Consider the following 14368-nt stretch of genomic DNA (forward strand, 5'->3'; position numbering starts at 1 on the left):
GATATTTTGGCCTTGGAAAGGGTTCAGAAAAGGGCAACTAAAATGATTAGGGGTTTGGAATGGGTCCCATATGAGGAGAGGTTAAAGAGACTGGGACTTTTCAGTTTAGAAAAGAGGAGACTGAGAGGGGATATGATAGAGGTCTATAAAATCATGAGTGGTGTGAAAAGGGCCAATAAAGAAAAGTTATTTATTAGTTCCCTAAATAGAAGAACTAGAGGACACCAAATGAAATTAATGGGAAGCAGGTTTAAAACTAATAAAAGAAAGTTCTTCTTCACACAGCGTGTAGTCAACCTGTGGAGCTCCTTGCCAGAGGAGGCTGTGAAGGCTAGGACTATAATAGAGTTTAAAGAGAAGCTAGATAATTTCATGGAGGTTAGGTCCATAAAAGGCTATTAGCCAGGGGATAAAATGGTGTCCTTGACCTTTGTTTGTCAGAGGCTGGAGAGGGATGGCAGGAGACAAATTGCTTGATCATTGTCTTCGGTCCACCCTCTCTGGGGCACCTGGTGCTGGCCACTGTCAGCAGACAGGATACTGGGCTAGATGGACCTTTGGTCTGATCCAGTACGGCCATTCTTATGTTCTTATGTTCTTAACAGCAATCACTATAAGGCATGTTTGCACTGCAAAGTGAAGGTGTGATAGCAATGTGTAGGCTTGCATGTGCTACAATTACACCTTTGTTTTCCAGTTGATACATGTTGGGGCTCAGCCGGCTCTCAAGAGCCTTTGCTCTAAAGCAGTGGTTCTCAACCTGTTTACTCTTTTGGGCCTCATATGTGGGTCACAGCTGTGTGCTAATTAGATAGCACACTGAGAACCACTGTGTCGAAAGGCTCCAAGATCCTTTCCATTCTTGTGTCAAGTCTCTGAATCTGCTCCAAATACTTTCAAGTCCTGTTTCTTGTTTAGCTCTTTACGTGCCCCAGACCTTCACCATCTTGATATTTATCGTTGAATAACCTGTGTTTGTACATGCATGTGTGTGTATGAAGTTATAAACTGTGTGACCTTTATATAGTCTGGAAGATTATTATAGACCAGTTTCCAACTCAGAAGAAATTGAATTACGTAATGCCAATCCGTTATAATCTTATTTGTGGATAGATTTTTAAAAAATTCAATATGTGCTATAGAGTAGCATTTCTCAAATGAAGCCACTGTGACTACATACAGCTACCAGAGGTTTTTCACAGCTTCCTGGATGATTACTGCGGGAAGGAAGGGCGGGAGCAGTGGCTCCTCTCTAGAGAGACAAAAGCTGTAGGATCAGGCAGCCAATGAGTTCCTTACCTTTCTGGTGGGGGTCGTCGGGTCAGGCTTCAACCATAAGGCTTTGGACTCTTGTTACCTGAGCTCATCAGCCCTCCCATTTACTCTGGCTCCTGCTGCCTCCACTACTGCTCCTTTGTCCCTGGCTCCCATTGCTTCCATACTCACCCATATTCCTATTGTGGTCTCAATTTGTCTCTGGGATTGCCAGCACTGAGTAAGTCTACTGTGAACAGTGCTGTTTGTATGTTTACTAATATCACTCTTCACAGCCAACTTAGTAGCTAGCAAGTTTTTTTAAGGCAAAAGAAACTATGAGAAAAAAGACAAGAACATGCAAAGCATATTATTTGTGTTTCTATTCTGTTTAGGCCAGTAAAGAGTAGAGACAAGTGTACATTATTTTTACTATTGAATCTGAAAAAATCCTACATAAATAAATTACAATGATTTGGACATATATATGTGCATATTCATTTGTTTTTCTTAAAGTTAATTAAATATTTTATGGAGAATTGTTGTTAGAGGCCACCAAAAATTTGTTGTGAGCGCCCCTGCTATAGAGTATCTCCCCAAGGGAAGAATTGTGAGCAACACACATTTTTTCCTATCAACCATTTTTTATTTTGCTATCCTTGAATACATTTCATATTATATACTACACAAATATGAGTGTGAAAGATCCATAACCCATGTGTTCCAATGATGCATGAAAACTATTAAGGTTTCTCAAGAATGATCAAAATACCATCAATATCCTTCTCTGTGAAAAATTTAATCTACTTTCTAGGAAGTGTTGTAGAGAAAATTTACTGAACCCAATTCAGATGTGGTGTAAAATGGTTCAACTTTACCTGCCTACATCAAGTCTGAATTTGGCATCATGTTTTTGAATGGATGAAAATTCAGCTTCCTTGAGCAAAACTGATGTGCATGGTCAGAGCATTGTGACATGATATATGTAAATGAACTATAGCTTTTAATGTTCTCATTGCAGACCATTGACTTCATGGGTTGCGAAATGAATTCTCTACAGAAAACAAACGTATATTCCATGAGAGAAGTTTGTGACACACAATTAATTCCTTATATCCATGGGAATTAATGATTTGCAGGTCCATAGGTTCCCCAAACTTCTTTGCTTCTCTCACATTCTGGAGGTACAGTTTAGAGCAGTGGGAGATTGGCACGGCTTGTCCTGTAACCCTGGCTGCCTGGAGTGCCATGGTGGAGAAAAAGGGACCCTCTCTGGCCCTCAGTTTGGAGCATATGTCCCATTCTGCCTCATAGCATATTAAGTGCTCCATGTCCATTAGCTTTGATTACTGTGATCAGCTGTTGACAGACCTCCCTGTGCCCAGAGCTCTTCTAACTACTACTTGGTGAGCTCAGCATCCGTTTCTTTGCTACTCCATCCTCTTCTGCTGATTACTCTCTTTTGCAGTTCCCTTTGTTCTATTTCCCTTGCCCAAAATAAACAGAAAATAATAACTGCAACCTCTCTTTGGCTGTTCCCAGCTTTGTCACTTGAAAATCACTTAAAATTTTTTACTGGCACTTACAGTGTAAGCCTCCATTAAATTAGCAATCTCTGTGTAAATCCTGTGCTATATATCACTATCACAGTCTGGAGTACAGTCCCCACCTGTCCTGTAACTCTGAGTGCCTCGAATGCCCTGCTGCTTTGGCTCACAGTCTGGACAGCATAAGATCAGCCATATTGGGTCAGATCAAGGTGTTTCAGAGGGAATGAACAAAACTGATAGTCCTCCTCTACTGCCTATTCCCAACTTCTGGCAAATAGAGGCTAGGGACATTTCAGACGATGGTTTTGCATCCCCAAACATTCTTATTCATAAACATTGATTGACCTATCCTCCATGGACCTTATCTAGCTCTTTTTTGAACATTGTTATAATCTTAGCCTTCACCGCATCCTCTGGCAAAGAATTTCACAGGTCGACTTTATGTTTTGTTTGTTTTAAAATTTCTGTCTATTAATTTTATTTGATGACCCCTTGTTCTTGTGTCAAGAGGAGTAAATAACAATTTCTTATTTACTTCTTGCACACCAATCATTTTATAGACCTTTATGATACCCCCCCTTACTTATCTGTTTTCTGAACTGAAAATTCCCAATCTTATTTATCTCTCTTCCTTAGGAAGTTGTTCTATATTTCTAATAATTTTTGTTGCACTTTTCTGAACCTTTTCCAATTTCAATATATCTTTTTGAGATGGGGCAACCACATCTGCACATGATATTCAAAATATGGGGATACCATGGATTTATATAAAAGCAATATCATCTTATTGTCTAATACTTTCCTAATGATTCCCAACGTTGTTAGCTTTTTTGATTGCTGCTGCATATTGAGTATATATTTTCAGAGATCTATCCACAGTGACTCCAAGATCTGTTTGTTGAGCAGTAACAGCTAATTTAGATCCTGTTGTCTTATATGTATAGTTCAGATTATGTTTTCCAATGTGAATTACTTTGAATTAATTAACATTGAATGTCACTTACCATTTTGTTGCCCAGTGACCCAGTTTTGTGAAATTCCTTTGTAACTCTTTACAGTCTGCTTTGGCTTAACTATCTTGAGGAGTTTTGTGACATACAATGGGATACTTTATTCTATACAATGGGATACTTTTACAATCATGCCTTTCTCTTTACAAAATGTTAAGAGGATTAGCCATCAGCTGACCTGGAGGCAGTAGGTCAGAGCCCTCTTTCCAGGATAGCGCATCTGCCACCATATTTCCCCCCTCTTCATATAGAAGAATCCTGTTTGTCACCTTTCTATGTTTACAGTCTTCAGGATATATCAAAGCATATTCATAATTCTACCTTCTGAAGTATTACAGACATTTCGCAGTAACATTAATGACCAGTGTAGTGTTAAATTTCACCTTTTAAATGTCACCTTTTAAATTAATGTCATGACACCAGTGTATGAGGTGTAATGAACATGTCAGGTCTAACAAGAATTGCTGATACAGAATAGTGAACCACAAATGGGCCTCTGGGTCACAGCTTGAAAGCCTGTACTTGGTTGAGTAATAATTTACACTTCTCTAGATAACATGGAGTGCTGGCACTTTGGGCTAACTGATCTTCTCTTCCTTTAACTAGTGTGTGAGAAGTGTTAATGAGTGCATAATTAACACCTTATTTTGAATTAACTCTAGGAGGTGACACTCTGCAAAGCCAAGAGTTTTTCCCTTTGGTTTATTTAGCATGAAGCTGCTATGTTTTGAAATCTGTTCAACTGAAGGCAGTTCTTCTCAACTATTATTTCTTTCGCATCTTGATGTGTAAAAATATAATTAGGGAAGCCAAAAAAATTTGAAGAACAGCTAGCCAAAAATTCAAAAAGTAATAACAATTTTAAGTACACCAGAAGCAGGAAGCCTTCTAAACAACCAATGGGGCCACTGGATAATCAAGATGCTGAAAAAAAAGCACTCAAAGATGATAAGGTCATTGCAAAGAAACTAAATGAATTTTTTGCACAGTCTTCATGGCAGAGGCTATTAGAGGTGTTCCCAAACCTGAGCCATTCTTTTAAGGTGATAAATCTGAGGAATTGTCCCAGATTGAGGTGCCATTAGATGAGGTTCTGGAACAAATTGATAAATTCAACAGTAACAAGTCACCAGGACCAGATGGCATTCACCTAAGAGTTCTGAAAGAACTCAAATATGGAATTGCGGAACTAACAACTGTGGTTTGTAACCTATTCTTTAAACCAGCTTCTGTACCATAATAGCAAATGTGACACCAATTTTCAAAAAGGACTCTACAGATGATCCTGGAAAATTACAGACCAGTAAGTCTAACTTGAATACCAGACAAATTGGTTGAAACTAAAGTCATATCAGTCAACATAATTTGTTGAGAAAAAGTCAACATTATTTCTGTAAATGGAAATCCATGCCTCACTAATCTACTAGAATTCTTTGAGAGGGTCAGCAAGTATGTGGACAATGGGGAATCCAGTGGATATAGTGTACATAGATTTCTAGAAAGCCTTTAACAAGATCTCTCACCAAAAGCTCTTAAATAAAGTAAGCTGTCATGGGATAAAAGGTAAGATACTCACGTGAATTGATGACTGGTTAAAAGATAGGAAACAAAGGGTTGAAATATATGATCTTTTTTCTGAATGGAGTGGTGTCCCACAGGGGTCTGTACTGGGACCAGTCCTATTCAACATATTCATAAATGATCTGGCGAATGGGGTAAACAGTGAGGTGGCAACATTTGCAGATGACACTAAACTGCTCAAGATAGCTGAGTCCAAAGCAGACTGTGAGAGCTTCAAAAGGATCTCTCAAAATTTGGTGACTGTTCAAACAAAACGCAGTTGAATTTTAATGATGATAAATGCAAAAGTAATACATATTGGAAAACATAGTCCTGACTATATGTGTAAAATGAGGGAGTCTAAATTAACTATTACCACTCAAGAGAGAGATCTTGGAGTCATTGTGGATTGTTCTCTGAAAACATCCACTCAGTGTGCAGCAGCCGTCAAAAAGGCAAATAGAATGTTAGGAGTAATTTAAAAAGGGCTACAGAATAAGACAGAGAATATCTTATTGCCTCTCTATATACAGTAAAACCTGCACTATCTGGAACTTAAGCATCCAGAAAACTGTAGAAACTGGCAAATTTATGACGTCAGGAAAAGCAGAACAAACAAACAAACAAAAAAGGAAACTGGCCCTTTAAGTGCTGATCCAGCACATACCTGGGGTAGGGGTGAACGGCAGCCAGGAGCAAGCATCTCGGCTCCTCCTGCGGCTCCTGAAACCCCTGGCAGGCCAGCCCCCCTGTGGCTCCCACCTCCTCTCGGCAGGCTGCCCTCGCCATCTCTGCCTCCCTCTCCCCGGCTTCCACCCCCCTCACCAGGCCTCAACTTCCCCCCCCCCCCCGCAGCTTATATCCCCCCCAGCAGGCCACATCCCAGCCCCTACATGGCTCCCATGCCCCCCTATAGACCCTACATGGTTCCCACCCTCCTTCAAATAACCAGAATTTTTACGTTACCGGCACGCCCTAATCCCCGGGCATGCCGGATAACACAGGTTTTACTACATATCCATCGTATAACCAGATCTTGAATACTGCATGCAGATGTGGTTGCCTTATCTCAAAAAAGATATCTTAATATTGGAAAAAATTCAGAAAAGAGGAACAAAAATGATTAGGGGTTTGGAACATTTGCCATATGAGGAGAAATTAATAAAGCTGGGGCTTTTCAGCTTAGAAGAGGAGACTATGGAGGGATATGATAAAGGTCTGTAAAATCATGACCAGTGTGGATAAAGTAGGTAAGAAAAAATTATGTAATTATTCCCATAATACAAGAATTAGGGGTCACAACATTAAATTAATAGGCAGCAGGTTTAAAACAAACAAAAAGAAATATTTCTTCACACAGTGTGCAGCCAACCTGTGGAACTCTTTGCCAGAAGATGTGAAGATCTGGAATTGAACAGGGTTCAAAAAAAAAAAAAACCAACCCAACAGATGGCGGATAGGTTCATCAATGGCTATTAGTGAGGATGTGTAGGAGTGGTACTTGTAGCCCCTGTTTGTCAGAAGCTGGGAATGAGTGACAGGGGAGGGATCACTTGATGATTACCTGTTCTGTTCATTCTCTCTGGGACACCTGGCATTGGCCACTGTCAGAAGACAAGATACTCAACTGGCTGGTCTTTTGGTCTGATCCAGTATGGCCATTCTTCTGTTCTTGTCGTCTTTGTTCATTAGCTATTTCTCTTGCTTTTCCAGAGCTAGAAAGTTTATGCCCTGCACTGAGACTCATCAGGTAGTGATGGCATGTAAAGAGCCTTGCACTTGCCTTGTACCTCAACTGTCCCCTTGGAGAGTGCAGTCTGCTGCCCGCTAGTACTATCCCCAGCATAATTTGCTTTAAAGGAGAGCTCCCCCTCTCTTACCAGGTTCCTGGAATAGCTACCATAATGGAAGGTTTTACTAATTAGAGTACAGACTTGAAAATAAATTCTCTTCAAGTATGTTTGCACATGCTTTATGTCTAGTTTCTATCAATATGCTAGTTCCTGGCTTTCCTGTCAAGAATATTTAGTGAATTTCAAAGAAACTTTAAGGAATATTTGCAGCAAGAGAATTTTCAGTTTTCTTTCTCTATTTGTACCAGAAATCTGATTCAAAGAGTTTCTCATGAGTGAGCAGAAACTTAATATCTGAATGTCAGCTACTGAGCTGCTCACAAAGGAACTACAGAGTAAGAACTTGATCCTACAAAATTTCTGAGTGTAGGCCCCTGCAAAGAATTCCTGCAGGCTGACCATGCATGCGCACACAACTGTGCATATTCTTATGCCAATATGTGTTCCAATTTACTTAAATGGGATCATGTCAGGGAATAAGTAGGACTCATATGTAGAAATTATTCAGTAAATACTTTTATATAATTAAAAAGCTAGAGGCAAAATTCATTAACTAAACTGACAAGATAAATAATCATAGAACTATAGAATAATAGAGCTAGAAGGGACCTTGAGAGGTCATCACATCCATTACCTGCCTTTACAGCAGGGCCAAGCACCATCTAGATCAACCCTAATTGATGATTTTCTAATATGTTCTTATCTCCAATTATGAAGATTCCACAACCTCCATAGACAATTTTTCCCAGTGCTTAACCACCCTGACAGGAAGCTTTTCCTAATGTCCAACCTAAACCTCTTTTGCTGCAATTTAAGCCCATTGCTTTTTGTCCTATCATCAGAATTTAAGGAGAATAATTTTTCTCCCTCCTCCTTCTGACACCCTTTTAGGTATTTAAAAACTTTTATTAATTTCCCTCTCAGTTGTCTCTTTTCCAAAATACACAAATCCAATTATTTTAGTCTTCTCTCATAGGTCATGTTTTCTAGGCCCTTAATCATTTTGTTGCTCTTCTCCAAACCCTCTCCAATTTCCACCTCTTTCCTGAAATGTGGTGCTCAGAAGTAGACACAATACTCCGGTTGAGGTCTAATCAGCTGAGAGTAGAGCAGAATAATTTCATCTTGTGTCTTGCTCACAGCACTCCTATTAATGCACCTGAGAATGTTTCCTTATTTTTCAACAATGTCACGCTGTTGACTCATATTTAGCTTGTGGTCCTCTATGACTCCTAGGTCCCTTTCTACAGTACTCCTTCCCAGACAGTCATTTCCCATTCTGTGAAACTGATTGTTCCTTCCTAAGTGGAGTACTTTTCATTTCTCCTATTTACTTCAGACCATTTCTCCAGTTTGTCCATATCATTCTGAATTATGACCCTATCGTCCAAAGCATTTGCAACCCCTCCCAGTTTGGTACCATCTACAAACTTTATAATCATACTCTCTATACCACTATCTAAATCATTGATGAAGATATTGAACAGAACTGGTCTCAAAACTGAACCCAGTGGAACGCCACTTGTTATGCCCTTTCAGCATGACAACGGTTATGCACCCAGACAGTTATGCACCCTCCTCATAGTAGCCCCATTTAGGTTGTATTTCCCTAGTTTATTGATAAGAAGGTCATACAAGACTGTAGTAGATGGGAACAAATGCTTTAGAAATATCTTTTTTTCCTGCACAGACCTCCAGCATAGTAAGTCAGGGTATGTCTACACTTGCACCCTAGTTCAAACTAGGGATGCAAATGCAGGCATTCAAAATAGTCAATGAAGTGGGGATTTAAATATCCCGTGCTTCATTAGCATGATCTCGCCGGCGTGTTACTCCGATCAACAGCTGTTTCAAAAGTGAAAGTGCATGCCGGGACACGTTAGTTCGAACCAAACCCCTTGGTTTGAACTAACATTACTCCTCATTTTTTGATTAGCTTCATTAGCATGATCTTGCCGGCGCTTTATATTTAAATCCCCGCTTCATTGACTATTTCGAATGCCTTCATTTGCATCCCTAGTTTGAACTAGGATACACGTGTAGACATACCCTCAGAGCACAGGAAGGAGAACAGAATCTGTGGGGCTTCTATTTCCTTCTCATGCACAGGTGGGCACAGAATGGTTGGGCAGCAAAGGGCAATGGGTGGGGCCATGGCTTCCACTCAGCCACATGCACTGGCCAGCAGAACTGAGTTGGTGCAGGAATAAGTAAATTTGCCACTGCTCTAAATCAGGGCAAATAACTTCTTCCAGTGCCAAAGGCAAGGAGGAAACTGGGTGAATTGTGACTGAGTCACAATTTCCTCATTCTTCTGTTCCTGGGCAGTGTAACTGTGTGCTGCTTCCTTTTCATAATAGATTGTCATTTTAGTGCAGCCTAAATAAATTGGAAACTGCATCAATATTTTGGAAAGTGAGAAAAACTTTAATGCATTGGATTGCAAGGTCTGAAGTGATGGTGCTGGATAATTCTGTAGAACTAAAAAAAAAAATCATGACAATTTTATATTTGCAGCATGTGTTAGTGAATTAGTTTAGTGCTATCGGCTCTCTGACAATATTTATAACAAAAACAGTTCCAGTGTATTGAAAAAAACGACCGTACAAAATAGATTAAAAAGAATCTAGGAATTAGTTATATATCACATAAAATGAGCCATTAGAAATGCTGCTGCAGGGAACTTTCAAGCTTTTTCTCAATATCTGAGAGATGTCAAAATGTTCTTGCAAACCTCAGGATGTTTGGAGGACTGGGGATAAAGCAGATACTTTGCTGTCAAACGCTGCTGGATAATTTATGTTTCTATAGCACATTAAATCCCAAAGCAAACTACAGACTCCCCCCCCCCCCGCACACACACACCCATTGCTGGAATGCAGCCTGCTTTGGGCTGCAAAATTTATTTTTATTATTTATTGTGCACTTTACAGCAGCATCTACATTCCTCCACCTGGATGGGGCTCCATTGTGCTGAGGCACTGTCGGAGCATTTGCTAAATGACACTCTCTGTCCTAAAAAACTTGAAGCCTGAAAGGATAGTGCCTAGCTAGTACATATAATACTACAAAGTAGGGAGGGGATTTTTGCAAGGAGTCTAGGAGAAAAAAAATTGTTTTATTTACTAAATACCCTTTAGGGTCAGTGAGGGCACAAAGATCTAGATTGTAAGGTTTCATTCCAATGAACTGCTGGAGATTGAGAGGCTGAAAAGTGGAGTCAACCCTGGATGGGTTGGAACCTACATTTCTAGGGAATCTAGAAAGAAGAGTAAATCATCAAACTAGAATATACTAGTATTGGAGCTATCAAAATAGAATATACTGGTACTAGAGCTCTAGTAGACTAATTTGGATTCTTGCAAAACTAGTAACCACAAAACTACTCATAATATTAATGAAAACAGACCTTGGTTTTTAAATAAAATCACCATGCCTGTAAACTACATGCCCAGTTTGAAAACATGAAATACACCTATGACCACTGTACACATAGTAGATAATTAAGTATATAGTTGATTAATCAATAATCAATAGCACTCCAGACACTAACTTGTCTATCTTTGGTCTGAAAGAATGAAGGTGACTTACTAATTTTCACAGTACCTGCCAGTTCATTCAAATGCCATCTACAATGCTTGATCTTTTTTCTTGTGATAAGTTACCTCACCTTCCAGCTCCTTCCCTCATATTCTGTTTTAAATGAAGTTAGTCATCTGCTTACATAACTCAAAGTTAGCTTTACACTCTGAACCTGAGATGCTCAGGGTTACCCTGTGATGAGTATATTGTGAACCCTAAACAACCAACACATTTTTATCTAAATTCCCCCGTGTGGCATGCACAAGAATTGTGCACCATTTCAGCTACTCTTTAGCGACAAAAGGACATCATGTGCCCTATGAAGCCTTTGATAACACTTAGGAGGTTTATAACTTTTTACATAAGAATATAAGAACGGCCGTACTGGGTCAGACCAAAGGTCCATCTAGCCCAGTAGCCTGGTGTACCAGGTGCCCCAGAGAGGGTGGACCAAAGACAATGATCAAGCGATTTGTCTCCTGCCATCCTTCTCCAGCCTCTGACAAACAGAGGTCAGGGACACCATTTCTATCCCCTGGCTAATAGCCTTTTATGGACCTAACCTCCATGAAATTATTTAGCTTCTCTTTAAACTCTGTTATAGTCTTAGCCTTCACAGCCTCCTCTGGCAAGGAGTTCCACAGGTTGACTACACGCTGTATGAAGAAGAACTTTGACTTATTAGTTTTAAACCTGCTACCCATTAATTTCATTTGGTGTCCTCTAGTTCTTCTATTATGGGAACTAATAACTTTTCTTTATACTCCCTCTCCACACCAGTAATGATTTTATATACCTCTATCATATCCCCCCTCAGTCTCCTCTTTTCTAAACTGAAAAGTCCCAGTCGCTTTAACCTCCCTTCATATGGCACCCATTCCAAACCCCTAATCAGTTTAGTTGCCCTTTTCTGAAACCTTTCCAAGGCCAAAATATCTTTTTTGAGGTGAGGAGACCACATCTGTACACAGTACTCAAGATGTGGGCGTACCATAGTTTTATACAGGGGCAGAAAGATATTCTGTGTCTTATTTTCTATCCCTTTCTTAATAATTCCTAGCATCCTATTTGCCTTTTTGACCGCCGCTGCACACTGTGTGGAAGTTTTCAGAGAACTATCCACGAAAACTCCAAGATCTCTTTCCTGACTTGTCATAGCCAAATTAGCCCCCATTATACTGTACATATAGTTGGGGTTATTTTTCCCGATGTGCATTACTTTACACTTATCCACATTAAATTTCATTTGCCATTTTGTTGCCCAATCATTCAGTTTGGTGAGATCTTTTTGGAGTCTCTCTCAGTCTGCTTCTGTGTTGACTATCCTAAACAGTTTGGTATCATCCGCAAACTTTACCACCTCACTGTTTACCCCTTTCTTCAAATCATTTATGAATAAGTTGAAAAGGATTGGTCCCAGGACTGACCCTTGGGAGTTCACCACTAGTTACCCCTCTCCATTCTGAAAATTTACCATTTATTCCTACCCTTTGTTTCCTGTCTTTTAACCAGTTCTCAATCCAAGAAAGGACCTTCCCTCTTATCCCACAGCAATGTAATTTACACAAGAGCCTTTGGTGAGGGACCTTGTCAAAGGCTTTCTGAAAAGCTAAGTATACTATATCTATTGGATCCCCCTTGTCCGCATGTTTGTTAACCCCTTCAAAGAACTCTAATAGATTAGTGAGACATGATTTCCCTTTACAGAAACCATGTTGACTTTTGCCCAACAAATTATGTTCTTCTATGTGTCTGACAATTTTATTCTTTACTATTGTTTCGACTAATTTGCCCGGTACTGAAGTTAGACTTACCGGTCTGTAATTGCCAGGATCGCCTCTAGAGCCCTTTTTAAATATTGGTGTCATATTGGCTACCTTCCAGTCATCAGGTACGGAAGCCGATTTAAAGGATAGGTTACAAACCACAGATAATAGTTCAGCAATTTCCCATTTGAGTTCTTTTAGAACCCTTGGATGAATGCCATCCGGTCCCGGAGATTTGTTAACATTAAGTTTTTCTATTTGTTCCAAAACCTCCTCTAATGACACTTCAATCCGGGACAGTTCCTCAGATTCATCACCCACAAAGGACGGTGCAGATTTGGGAATCTCCCTAACGTCTTCAGCCGTGAAGACTGAAGCAAAGAAATCATTTAGTTTATCCGCAATGGTTTTATTGTCTTTGATTGTTCCTTTTATATCTCGATCGCCTAGGGGACCTACAGGTATTTTAGCAGGCTTCCTGCTTCTAAAGTACTTAAAAAACATTTTGTTATTTCTTTTTGAGTTTTTGGCTAGCTGTTCCTCAAAATCTTTTTTTGCTTTTCTTATTACATTTTTACACTTGATTTGACAGTGTTTATGTTCCTTTTTATTTATCTCACTAGGATTGGACTTCCACTTCTTAAAGGATGCCTTTTTGTCCTTCACTGCTTCTTTTACATGGTGGTTAAGCCACAGTGACTCTTTTTTAGGTCTCTTGCTATGTTTTTTAATTTAGGGTATACATTTAAGTTGGGCCTCTATTATGGTGTCTTTAAAAAGTTTCCATGCAGCTTGCAGGGATTTGGCTCTAGTCATTGTGCCTTTTAATTTCCGTTTAACTAACTTCCTCATTTTTGTGTATTTCCCCTTTTTTAAATTAAATGCCAGAGTGCTGGACTGCTGAGGTGTTTTTCCCACCACAGGAATGTTAAATGTTATTATATTATGGTCACTATTCCCAAACGGTCCTGTAACGGTTATCTCCTGGACCTGATCCTGCGCTCCACTCAGGACTAAATCGAGAATTTCCTCTCCCCTTGTGGGTTCCTGTACCAGCTGCTTCAAGAAGCAGTCATTTAAACCAGGGGTCTCCAAACTTTTCTGCCTGAGGGCCGCATTAACTATCAAACAGCAGTTCGGGGGCCGACTACACACTTGAGGTCCAAATAAAAACCAATCAAAAAATGGATGTTGTTTTTAATTATTTATTTAATATTATTTTATTCAGTTATTATTTAATAACACATTGATACACTACACATGAACACCTGTATTAGTGTGAATGGTGAAATTGTTTCCTGGATGCCAAAATAGCAGACATTTCTGGCTTTAGAAATCACTGTTTGAAATTGGGGTGGTTCAATATGTTCAGCCTAAGACACTCACACTTTAAGAGATGTGATCGCTCTCCTATCATGCAGGGAATGAGGTGACAATTTGTAACATAGCCTCATGGAACAAGGGGCATGCATTTTAATGGGAAAAGCTGGTTTGAAAGCAGACACGTTATCACTGTGCCACAGCAACCAGACCGCCTCCTGCAATGGGCACCAGCTCCTCAGCCCCGCCCCCGGAGAAGTAGCCCCTTGCTCCTAGCCCCTGAGAAACCACCGTCGGGTTTCCTCCCCTCCGTCCAGCCTCCCGCGATCCTCTGCCGCCGGGTCTGATCTGGAGCCCACCTTCGAGACCCCCCTTTTTCGCCCGCCCGGCCAAGCGGCACGCGGAGCCGTCCCTGACCTGGGCTACCTGCTGTCCCGTGCGTGCGCTGGGGCCGCGCGCAGCCGCCTGCGAAT

Source organism: Pelodiscus sinensis, chromosome 9 (genome assembly GCF_052426305.1).
Source record: "Pelodiscus sinensis isolate ZL-2025 chromosome 9, ASM5242630v1, whole genome shotgun sequence".
NCBI lineage: Eukaryota > Metazoa > Chordata > Testudines > Trionychidae > Pelodiscus > Pelodiscus sinensis.